Source organism: Natator depressus, chromosome 5 (genome assembly GCF_965152275.1).
Source record: "Natator depressus isolate rNatDep1 chromosome 5, rNatDep2.hap1, whole genome shotgun sequence".
NCBI lineage: Eukaryota > Metazoa > Chordata > Testudines > Cheloniidae > Natator > Natator depressus.
This window is the reverse complement of record NC_134238.1, coordinates 64368076-64380613: the sequence shown is the minus strand read 5'-3', so window position 1 is coordinate 64380613 and position 12538 is coordinate 64368076. Positions and strand designations below refer to the sequence as shown.

General features: G+C 42.9%; 1 protein-coding gene across 4 annotated transcripts in view; it reads right to left on the bottom strand.

Moving 5' to 3' along the window:
- Positions 1-12538, bottom strand: part of PAM (peptidylglycine alpha-amidating monooxygenase) — a 222010-nt gene that overhangs the window by 60945 nt on the left and 148527 nt on the right. The gene's annotated exons all lie outside the window — the stretch shown is intronic.

The window sequence follows — 12538 nt, the reverse complement described above, 5'->3', positions numbered from 1 at the left end:
ACTTGTTTTCACCTTTACTGAATATTAAGCTATAGCTAGAAGAATAGGAGTACTTGTGACACCTTAGAGACTAACCAATTTATTTGAGCATGAGCTTTCGTGAGCTACAGCTCACGAAAGCTCATGCTCAAATAAATTGGTTAGTCTCTAAGGTGCCACAAGTACTCCTTTTCTTTTTGCGAATACAGACTAACACGGCTGTTACTCTGAAGCTAGAAGAATGTTATAGCCAGGATGCTTGGGATTATAGTAACATATATGTGTAGCTAGTTATGTTACAAAATGTTAAAGCTGATCAAAGACATTCTAGAAGCTTCCTGCTTCTATCTCCCAAGGATGAGCAAACCTCAAGGGGACAGAGCATATAAAACACTACAATTTTAAGCAGAGGCCTAACAGTAAAAAGAAATGTAGGGTGTGCTATCAGAGCAACAAATCTAGGTAAACTGGGCTCTACCAAGCCCCACCCTCTTGCAAGAAAATCTGCTTGTGTTCTTAAAAGTTGTAGAGGAAAAACATGTTAAGTTGGAGATGTTTTAAACTTTTGTTTTCTTCTTAAATGTTGAAATGACAGATACCTTTATGAAATACATACCTGCAAATAGGTTAGCTAAATGCAAAGCTCTTAATGTCACTGCTGTGTAAATAGTAAAATGCTCTGTGTACCAACATGGAATCTAGTGACCTTGCTAACCTAAAGAAAGAACCATTTACATATAGAATATTTATAGTGATAGGTAATTAATTATTGGCAGTGCACAAACAAACCCCTCAACCAACTCCAAAAGACAAGAATCATCCCTCCAAAGAAACAACTCTAAATATTTAAGCTGAAGACTTTGTAAGAGGTATTTAATTTAAAAAGACTGTGTTGAGAACTAAATCCTTTTGTATAAAGAACAGGAGCGTTTGGACTTTTTGAAAACAGAATTTTCTTTTTTTTTTTCCCCAAACGCTAATAAAATTGAAACTCTATCTCAAAAAATGGACCGAATAAAAAAAGTTAAAATTAATTTTAAAAGTAATCTGGGTCTTTCTTGCCATAAGAAGAACAGAGGCAAGTAAAGAAATGTTGCATATTCATTAAACAGATGGCCTACTCAGGAGCTAGAAATGTCATCTAAGCCAAACCAGAAGGCATGAAGCCAACGGGAGAGGGACAGCAACCAATCGAAGCAGGTTATGATTTCCTATAATTTCATGAAAAAAGAAGAAGGGTTTAAAAACACTTGAGCACCTCTCACACACCATTTACTACCCTGCTCAAACATAGCACTTCACAAGCAAACTGACACACATGCACACACGGCTCCAGAAGAAACCAACCAATGAAAACCTCCTAAAGACTTCAACATGGACTGGTGAGAGGAAGTTAACAGGGGATTCGTTTTAAACAGGGGTGGTGGAGCCTTCCCAAAACTAGGGGACCAGGGCCCCTCTGCTCCCACCCCTTCCCCTCTTCACCCTGAGGCCCTGCCCCTGGCCAACTCAGAAGCCAGAGTGGGGCCGGGAAACCTGGGCCCCTCCACCTGCCCGGGGTGTGGAGGACCTGAGAGCAGCCCCTGGCCCATGTCTTCGCCCTCCAGACTCTCTGCCCAGAGCAGGTGAAGAGTCTGCAGCTCCCCGCAGCTCCCTGGGCTCCAGCAGCTGGCCTGGCCAGGGGGCGGGGACTCATGGGAAAAGGAGTGGCAGGGGCAGGGTCTGTGGTAAAAAGTGGACCAGCAAGCCCATCCACTTTCAAAAAGTGGGAGGGCCATGGCCCCCTGGTCCTGCATCCCTGGTTTTGTAATGATTTTGCTGGAATATTAAAATGCTGTTGTAACTTAAGACTGTTTCTCCTGTTAATCAACAAGTGATTAGACCATATCCTGGAGAGGAAATCGGGCCTAAACATTGATAAACAGAGAAACAGTGGGACATAACTGGACTGAAGATTCCTAATATTCATAATTTACCTGTCTTAGAACAGATCCTTAAATGGATTATTGTAGGGAACTAATTTAAATATTTTCTTCAGTTTCATAGGGTTTAGTTAAGGCTGTGTACTTTCCCCAAATATAAACTGTTTGGTTATTTATTAATAAGCAACAGGATCCACTTGCCCCTACACAAACAGTTTTAGGTATCTAATAAAATATTAAAATTGAATTAACTATACTTTGGAGAAATAATATACTTTGGTCTTAATTTACCAGGAGAAAAGCACCCCCAATGGTGTCATCTCTGTTAAAGCCTTTCACAGAGAGATATACAGAAGAGATTGTACTGGACATCACCAGTTTATCTCTTGTATTATATCATTTGTGGTGTTTTGTTTAATGTTTTGTTTCCTTAATAATTGCAATTATTTCACTTGATCTTGATGTCCCCAAAGGCGACTAAATAGTGGGAGCCATACCCCTAAGTTGGCAGCAAGAGAAACAATTAGTAAGAGCTTGCCTACCATTTCTTGTTTCTCTGGACCAAGAATTTTTAATAATTTTTAAATAAAATTATTTGGTGGTCCAATAGTTTAAAACTGCCCTTCCCTTTTCACCCCAAAATATTATATCTTAAGCTGCAAGTGGATTCATAGACAGAGCTATGGGCAAGACTGCTCTTCTCCAGAAAACTATGATCTTTATTTTGGATTTGGAGCCTGCTACATATATGCATATCTGTCACTTTAAGGTTAGGCTAGCGTGCTGTGTGTCATATGGGCCTACTTCTTGACATCAATATTTGCTCTGAAAAAGAAGATTTACCTGTATAGTAACCTTCTTTTCATGTTCAAGATGTGCAGTCCTTATACATACTCCACAGCTAGTGACTGCATGTCGAGTGCACATGTCAGAGCACTTTCTAGTTACCAGTGCCTGTGGGGTGGTGCATGTGCCCTTTGCTCCCTTGTGCACCCAGTGAGGGTATAAAGGGTAGAGTCACCCCTTCAGGTCCTTCACCACTTGCAGAGCTCATAGCTTGTGGACTCTGAAATAGCGGGGATCGGTTGTGGAGTGAGTGAGTGTGGTGTATGGATTACACATCTCTAAGAACATCCATTACTATACAGGGAACATCTTTTTCTTCTTCCGGTGATAATCTGTATCATATTCCACAGCTGGTGACTCCCAAACAGTAGTCCTTCCTGGATGCAAGTACAAGGAGTTCACGCCAACAGGGACTGAAGCACGGTCTTGCCAAACCCAGGATTGGCCTTGGTTGCTTGCACTAGTGTATAATGCTTTGTGAATGTGTGTACAGATGACCAAGTTGCTGACCTGCAAATGTCCCTTATGGGAAGCCGCTAATGCAGCCTGCGCTCTGGTGGAACGCACTAGCTAGTACTCTGCCAGTGGGAGGTGCCACTGCCAGTAAAAACCATGAACTAATGCTCTGGGCTATCCAGCTAGATACTCCTGAGTGGACATTGCCTGTCCCCTAACCCTCTCTCCATAAGCAACAAAAAACCTGGCGGATTTCTGAAAGCACCTAGTCCTGTCCAAGTAGAATAGCAGGGCCCTTCTCACATCCAATGCATGTAACTGCTACTCCACCCTTCCCGCATGAGGCTTCGGTAAGAATACAGCCATACTGATGGTTTTATTGATATGGAATTTGAATACCACCTTAGGCAGGAGTCTAGGGTGGGATCTCATTATCCCTATGTCTGATAGTGTATGGTGCTCCTGTCATCAAAGTCTGAATCTCTCCCATCTGCCAGGCCAATGTAACTATCAGGAGAAAGGCAACTTTCACACACACACAGAGAGAGAGAGAGAGAAATGGACATGTTGCCAATGGCTCAAATGAGGCCTCCATGACAAGACCCAGATTGAGGTCCCACACTGAGGCAGGGAACTTAGGTGGCGGAAAGATTCTAGAGATGCCATCCAGGAACCTCTTTGCCCCTGAGTGTGAAAAGACAGAGAAGTGGTCAATCAGTGGATGTATGGTCAATATGGCTGTGAGATGCACCTGCAAAGAGCTTAAGGAGAATACTACTGTTTCAAATGACAGAGTGACTCCAGTATATCCTAGACAGCTGCCTGGTCCAGGGAAATTCTGACCAACTTCCATTGGTCCAACGAAAGATATTACCTCATCCACCTTGTCTTTCTCATGTCCTGGACCAACATAACCACAACAACACTGCAAACAACATATTCAAAGTAAAACACACCGGGACAATGCGTTTGCATTAGCTGGGAGAAAACCTTCCTTCCTCTTGTTTGAAGGGGGTTTTGGAAGAAATTGACAGTTACCTGGAACAGAATAAAAGAAGCAGGTCACCCCAGCATTAATCTATAAAGGGATCTCAGTGGGGAACTGGGGAAGAGAGCCATTTTGCATCAGAGCATGATGAGGGAGGCTGCTGCAGCAGGAGCATAGAAAGGGGGTGAAGATGCTGCCTGTCTGTCTGCCTGCCTGATGCAACACAGATGTTGCCCCAAGAACTCCCAAGGCAAGGGTGAACTAGTGAGGGACACTGTAGTTAGGATGTTTCATTGTTTTGGGAGATCTGTAATCTGTACTTTCAATGATTAAATATAGCAGAGCACTAAGATGTTAGACTGGGCTGTCTGACTACTGCATGTCCTCAAGAGAGTTAAACTGTAAACCAGAAGTTTCACACCTTTGGTGTGGAATCGTGGGAGAGGGGTGTGTTTAAGTACTGGGGAGTCTCAAGGGCCAGTGGAGTGCCCAGAATGGCTAGGCAGCTAGATAGCAAGTTCCTACCCTTAGACGGGGGTGCCAGATAGGAGGTCTGCACCCAGAGTGTGTGCCTAGGGATGTGAAGATTTGGGTCGTGGTTGGACACTGTTCAGATGCCAGGAGCTTGAAAAGCACAAAGGCTTGGATTCTTCTCACAGCATTCCTAGTGGGTGGCCTGAAAGAGATGCTTCCTAGGATCTGTGCCAACAAGGTCCAGGTTGATTGCTTCCTGCTATTTATCAGTATCTCCTGTATTGAGCTGGAGCATGAGCTCTCTGACAGCATCAACCAGTGAGTGTCCACACAGTCAGGGGGAGAGAGTGGAGGGAGAAACCAGCCCTCATTCTTAGTCAGAAGATTTGGTCACCAGGAGAGAGGCTGGGGGCACTATGGAGAAGTTGCACAGGACTGAATACCAGGTCTGCCTTGGCATGCTGGGGCCAGTAAGATCACTGTAGCCCTCTCATGCTGGATCTTCTGCAACACCTTTGGGAGCAGCAGAATTGGGCGGGGGGGAGGGCAGGGGGAGGGACGGAAGACATTGTAGAAGAGCGCCTTTATCCAGGGGAGGAGGAATGCATCCAACTAGGACACTGAGCCTCTTCCCCCACTTAAGAAATATCTGTGGCAAACAGGTCCCCCATTTGCAAAGACCAAGAAGAAACCCTCTCAATGAACTGACCATTCATGATTCCTCATGAAATGTCTACTCAGATTGTCTGCCACTATGTTGTCCAGCCCTGTCAAGTCAACTGCTAACAAACTGATGTCATGCCTCATGACAAACTTCCATAGTTGCACTGCTTCCTGGCAGGGTCATAATGATCTGGTCCCTCCTTGCTTGCTGAGGTAAAATATTGCAGCCATGTTGTCAGAAATCATCTGGATGGAATAGCCCTGAATGTCCAGCAGGAATAATCTTCAAGCATTGTGCATAGCCCATAGTTCCAGTACGTTTGTTGTGAGGACCTCTCCACCACTGACCACTGGCCCTGGGCCAAATGGTTGTCATATGTGCCTCCCAACCAATCATGGAAGCAACTTTAAGTATGATCCTGGATGGAGAATCTGGAGAAAATGGGACTACACCGCAGGAGTTGTGGGGAATCTTTCCACCAGTCCAGGGTTTGAAGGACTGACAGTTAGATGTATACTCACAAATCCAAATGCTGTCTGCAGCAAGTTGACAGCATCTATGCCTGCAACTGACTAAAGTGGAACCTTGCCTATGGTGTGTTGAAGGTGCATGCTGGCTTGAAGCCCATCAGCATGAGGCAGTCTCTTATCTGAGTTTGAGGGTTGGAATGTAGATCAAAGCACAAGTTCTGCAAGGTCCCAAATCTTCTGGGTGGCAGGCAGGCCAAGCCTTGGTGGCATCCATCACAGTCCCTATGAAGACTATCGGTCACGTGGGTGTAAAGGTCAATTTCTTTATGTTCACCAGCAGGCCTAGACATGACAGTATCTTAAATATTATTCTCATACTGGACTGCACCTGGGGCTCTGAGTGACCTTTGACTGGCCAGTTTTCAAAGTAGGGAAACACCTGGACACCTATCCTTCTGGATTAGGCCTCCACCGCTGCCAGACATTTTGTCAATAATGTGGGTGCTGTTGAGAGCCCAAATGGCAAAACTTGGCACTGGTAGTGATTGTCTCCTAATGCAAACTTCAGGAAGCACTTGTGGGCTTAGTAAATTGTGCTGTGGACATATGAATCCTGAAAGTTGATGGCAGCATGATGATCTAGGGACGGGATGCTAGATGCCATGGATACCATCCGGAATCTGAACCTTTTCATGTATGTGTTCAGGCCCTTTACGTCCCAGAATAGCTCAAAGCCCTCACTTTTTTTTTTTTTTTTTTGGATGAGGAAAATCTTTTTTTCCTTTGCTGCGAGATGACCTCTTCTATGGAACTGAGAGCTAAGAGGGACTGAACCTCCTGGTGTAAAATGCTCGGAGTGGTTGGGGTGTAGACCACAAAGAACCTGAGTGTGGCCCTAGAGTCTTTAAGTGACCTCATGTTATAAAACAAGGAGCAAACTTCAAAGGGCAGGTCCCTGACTGCAGTGTGTAGCTCCCTTGGAATTCCCAAGGAAAGAAGCCACAGTGAATGCAGCAGCCATTGCCCAGGAGTGTGCATCTGTGGCATTTAAGGCTGTCTGAAGGTCAATTTTAGTGTCCAGCTGCCCCTCTGACACCAAAGCCTGGAATTTGCTTCTGTGTTCTCTAAAGTTGCCACTAGTTCCTGGTGTGGACACGTGGATTCGGCTGTGGAAAAATATGGGCCAAGGATGACAGGCAGTACTCCTCTGAGAGTGGGAGAGTCCTCCCTGGCATTGGTAGCACCAATGGTATCAGTCCCAAGGGGCACAGAGAACTTCCTGCAGGCAACACCCGACCCAGGAAACTGGACCGTGGAATTGGCATATGGTGCTTGCATTCCTGAAGGGGCCAGGAGACTTCTCTGTGTACATGGCGGGAGGCCCTAACTCCCATGCCACTGAGGTGGACTGAGGCTGCAGTCTTGCTTGCGTTGTTGTCGGTGTCTTGTGAGGTGGAGTTGGGCTTGGTACCATGATGCCAGTATGGCTGAGATAGTGCTAGGCGATACCTGCAGCATGTCTGGGTCACCTCAGCTAGTGCTCATCCCAGTGCTCAGTAAGAGCTTTTCCTCAGCTTTGAGGGACCTTTGATAACTGACAACCTAGTTGTCTTCTGAGGTTTAATGTCTGAGCCTGGGGAAGGTGTTTTGTGCCTCTTTTCTCTGCTTGGTGTCCAGTCGATCCTGGTGTTTTCTCAGTAGCGAGGCTGAGTTGTGAGGCACCTTTGGATCATTCTGAAAATGCCTCAAGTGCAGACCTTGAATACTTCTGATCCCTGACAGTCTGGAAACATCAGGACAGGGGTCCACACCTGGATGCATGGACTACTTGAGAAGGAACGTCTTCAGGTGAGACTCCCTCAAATTCTGGGTCTGCTTCAAAAAGGACCTGCAGATCATTCACCAGTCCAGAACACGCCTCTTGCTGAGACAAATGAGATACTGGCATGACTGCTTCACATGAGGGACACAGCTTGAAGGTGACTTGTGGTCTCCCATGTGGAACCAAAGGTGGTACCAGTCCCGTTGGCGGACGGTAGTCTTGACAGTCCCGTAAAGACTGACTAGCTAACACTGCCAACTAAATAAAAGAGGTAATTTGCTCTGAACAGAGCTGTTCCATGGCAGTAAGAAGGACCTGAGGATGTTGGCAGGGGGTGATTCTGCCCTTTATACCCATCCTGAGTACACAAGGGAATGAAAGGCACCTCCCCACAGGCATTGCTAATTAGAAGATTCTCTGATGCATGCACACAGGATGTGCAATCACCAGCTGTGGAATATGATCTGGACTATCACTTGAAGAACTCTGGTGATAGGCATGGTATAAGAAGCTTGATAGTTTCTTATACCATGTCTATCACCATAGTTCTTTGAGTGATGGTTGGTAGTGATAGTTGCAAGGACTGCCTGTTGGTTTCCAGACACAGTTTAAAAACTAGTGATCTTGATCTATGAATCTTTGAATACTTTGGGACCAAGCTACTGCACAAAGTAAAACTCTCTACCCATGTTATATTGTAACAGTTAAAAACAGCAGAGGAACTCAAGCTTACAGAGGTAACTGATGTCAGGCAATTTTTGAAGAGGTATCCTGTACCTCACCTCAATAAATCTTGGAAACTGAGGTAATGGTTCTGCAATTGCCCAGTCACTTTCATAATCAGGGCCCACAAATTAACCTTGAATCTGGTCTGTCAGGGCCCACATAGACAGATCTTTGGCATGTGCAACATGACCCATCTATTTTCACAGACAGTTGGGGAAGGGGCAGATTGAGGGATGTCATGAGGAAACCGGGGAGGTTTAAATTCATAAAGCAAGATGATGTGCAGGAGTTAATATGTTGGGGGTATGTCTTCTTATTCCTCTGGTTGTGTGTATGTCAAGTTCTTTAAAAAGTTCCTTGAGCTCTGGGCGGGCACTTTTGTGTCTACTTTTGAATAAATATTGACTAAGGAGTTAATAGAAAAGGAATAGGAAAACTTGTTTCTTCGATAAAATAAAAGTTTCTTTGCCATACACAATAGAAATCTACTTAATAGTTACCTTTGTATTCAGATTATTTATACATCCAAGTGGGGTGCATACTTGGATTTTTTTGTCAAATTCAGCACTCATTATTAACAGTTAAGATAAAGAATCATGGAATAAGATTACAAAATAAGGTGCAAGTTAAAGAATATTTTCCACGCTTTCAAGGTCACCTCCAAACCAGAAGATCTTTTCTTTATATATTTCAACACAAACATTAAAAAACAAGACCAAGAAATTTTCACTTTGCAGAGGAATGGGTGGTACAACGTTTAATGGGAAAAAGCAACTAGATTCTAAATAACTTAAGTGGGCCAAAAGATGACAAATTCAGTTTTATTTATCCAGATATAAAAGTAAATAATATAGGAGGAAGGAATTGAACTGAAAAAAAAGTGTGATGAACAGGACAATCATCCAGCACATTGATTAGGAAAAAGAGTTTGGAGGTTATGGTAGAAAAATCATTAAAACCATCATTCTGTGCACAGCAGCAGTTAAAAAAAAATCAAAGAAGATACTGGTATGTATTAGCAGAGGAATAGAATAATAAACCAGAGTTGATACTGTGACAAAGCTCTGTCCTTGCCTCCGTGGTTCCCGCGTTTCCTGGCAGATTTCGCTAGCCTCAGAGGCTCACTGTGACCCTCCATGTAACCCTTCTCTCTCTAGAGACAAGGGTCACAGTCTACTGAGCCATATTCATCATAAGCCAGCGAGGGAGGTGAGGAGAAGTTATCCCTCCTTGCACAGTCTCTGTTGTCTCCCAGTCTCAGTGATTAATCAGGGGGCAAAAGGTGGGGTGGGGGTGGGAGCCTGGGCCGACCCTCTACTCCGGGCTCCAGCCCAGGGACCCTAATAGTATCAGCTATGGTAGGTGACCTTTTAGAAACATGACATGTACAATTTCCTGGGCTACTTCCCCCACAGCAGCCCTCACTTCCTCAAGCTCCACTTCACCCTTACCTCAAGGCCTCCTTCCCTGTGCCTGATATGGTGTGCACTACTCAGTCTCTCCAACAGTGCAACTTCCTCCCACAGCTCCTGACATGCACACCCACCTGACTAACTGGGAGGCTTTTAACTAGTTTCAGCCAGCCCCTGATTGGCTTCAGGTGACCCAATCAACCTAGCCTTCTCCCTGCCTTCTGGAAAGTTCTTAATTGGCCCCAGGTGTCTTAACTGACCTGGAGCAGCTGCCATTTCACTTATCCTGGTACCAGGGATTTGTTTAGCTTGGAGCTAATATATCTATCTCCCACTACTTTTCTGTAGCCATCTGGACTTGCCCCGTCACAATACCGAACAAGACATTTGTTAGACTCCAGATGGAATATTGTGTGCAGCCATGAACAGTGTAGAGAGAGATGTGTGAAGTAATATCTTTTATTGGACTAACTTCTGTTGGTGAGAGAGACAAACTTCTTAATTACAGAGAGCTCTTCTTCAGGTCTGGGAAAACGTATTAAAAGTGTCACAGGCTAAATGCAAGATTGAACAGGCAGTTTAGCGTAAGTAGTTAGCACATATTCTAAGGGACTATTCACGATGAAGTATAAAAAAATATTACCACACCCACCTTCTCTAATATCCTGAGACTGACAAGGCTACAACAACATTGCATGAACAATCTAGCACAGCTAAGTCTTTGTTGACTTTAAAGAGGTGAAGTATAACACAATAGTATGACCATATCTGAAGAATCTTTTATGAGTAAAGTTTAATGCAGCTGGATAAGAGAGGACCCAATGAAAGTTTTCACTGATATGAAAGAGACTGAATGCCTATTAACAAGAAATTTTTACACAGTTAAAAGAGTCAAGAACTAGAGAACAAAATCTGAATTTTAGATTAAAAAAATAATTCAATAGGGATTTTCTAAGTGTAGTAAGTGGTGTGTGTATGAATTTTTACATATATTTGATAGGAGGCATGGGAAGCAATGATGATGGTTAAAGTTATCTGACACTTTCCATTTTAAGCTTTCAGTTGCTTATAATTTTGCCAAACTAACTGTAGCATGCCTCAGGCTGAATTAGTTTGGAAAATTTCAGCTGAAACAGGTCAGCGGTTTCTGCGAATGCTCTCCCTGTTGGTGCTCAGGCAGCAAGGAAAAGAAGAATGTAGTCTGACTAGAATGCAGAGGGATGAGGAGTTGGGTCTGGAGAGGTGGCAGGGAGAATGTTAGGAGTATTTGCACTTCCTAACATTTGAGGGTTTGACTGTGCAACTGTAACATTCTTTTAATGTAGGCTTTTGTATGACAAAGGAAAAATAAGTTAATGGTAAAAGCAACTGAAGCCAGAGGAGAAACAGCAAAGGAGCTAGCTCTAGCAGCATTTGGGTTGTCTGACAAATACAGTCCAGTGTGGATAGGACAAAATTTGATTAAACCAAGATAAACTTGTTTCTTTTCGGAATCAATGTAAATTTAGAATTATTATCCTTTGCACAAAGAAACACAATTAAACAAAACAAGATGAACCTTTTCAGTCTTGACTAGGCAATTCACTGTGCATGGAGACAGGGCAAATGCAGAATCAGGGCCTTGTTTTCCAAGATTTAAACAAGGACTGCTAAGCTGTACCTCAAACAGAAGTTGTGGGCTTGATGCAGGAATTGCTGTGTAAGGTTCTGTGGCCTGAGTTATGCAGTAGGGGTCAGATTAGATGATCATAATGGTCTCTTTTGGCCTTAAAAGAATCTATAAACATTATATAGCTAAATCAACCATTGGTATTTACTGACAAATATAAATTCCAATTATTTTTGATACATATTTCCTTGTTAAATGATTTTTAAAGCTCAGAACGGGAACAATAGAAATAAAGATACGGCTACCTTATCCATTTTCCAGGAAATAATGTGTGTGGCTCAAAGACTTGTTATTAGTCAAGGGGACTATCTTCAGTTTCACAACGTTTTCATTTGTTTTTAAGAAAGATACGTAATCCATGCATTCTTTATAGTTTAATTGTATTAGTAGTAACTTCACAGATATCCAGTGCAATACTTAGTAATGTTACTTGTGGATCTAATTGTGTGATTTTCATCTAGAATTTTTAATACTTATTATGGTGGTAATTTCTTCTTACCACTGTATCTTTGTGCACTTCCACAAAATGCTTCAGCCTTCGGTGTAACTGCCTAATGTGCATGTGTTTTTGCTCCAGTTTAATGGACGTCAAGTACAAGCAGCATAATGAATTTTTAAGTTTTTTTTTATATTAAACATTTAGCATTAGTGTCAGGGCACATCTGTTCCCAATATTTATTTCAAGCTTTTATGTGCAGGAAATATTCAAACATTCTCGAACTGAATAATGTTTCGATTTACTGGTTTAAGTTTTCATATGCAATAGCAATGGATTTGGAAATTTCTACAGTATGGCTACAATGGCTGGTTGGACAGATATATACTGAGAGGGAGGTAATTCCAATGCCTAAATGAAAGGAATTAGCAGAAATTAACATGAGATTCATATTACTCTTAATCGTTGAAAGGATATTAGCACATACAAAAAAATCTTCCCTAGACAAGATATCCTCTTACTACCATTAAAAACTATATTATTGTTCAATAATAGTCTTAAGATTATTCTATAGTGGGGTACATTTTATTCATTGTGGAAGTTTTACATTTCTTTTTTTAAACAACTTTTCAGTTTGTATGTTACATTTGGATATATTTATATTAATTTTGTGA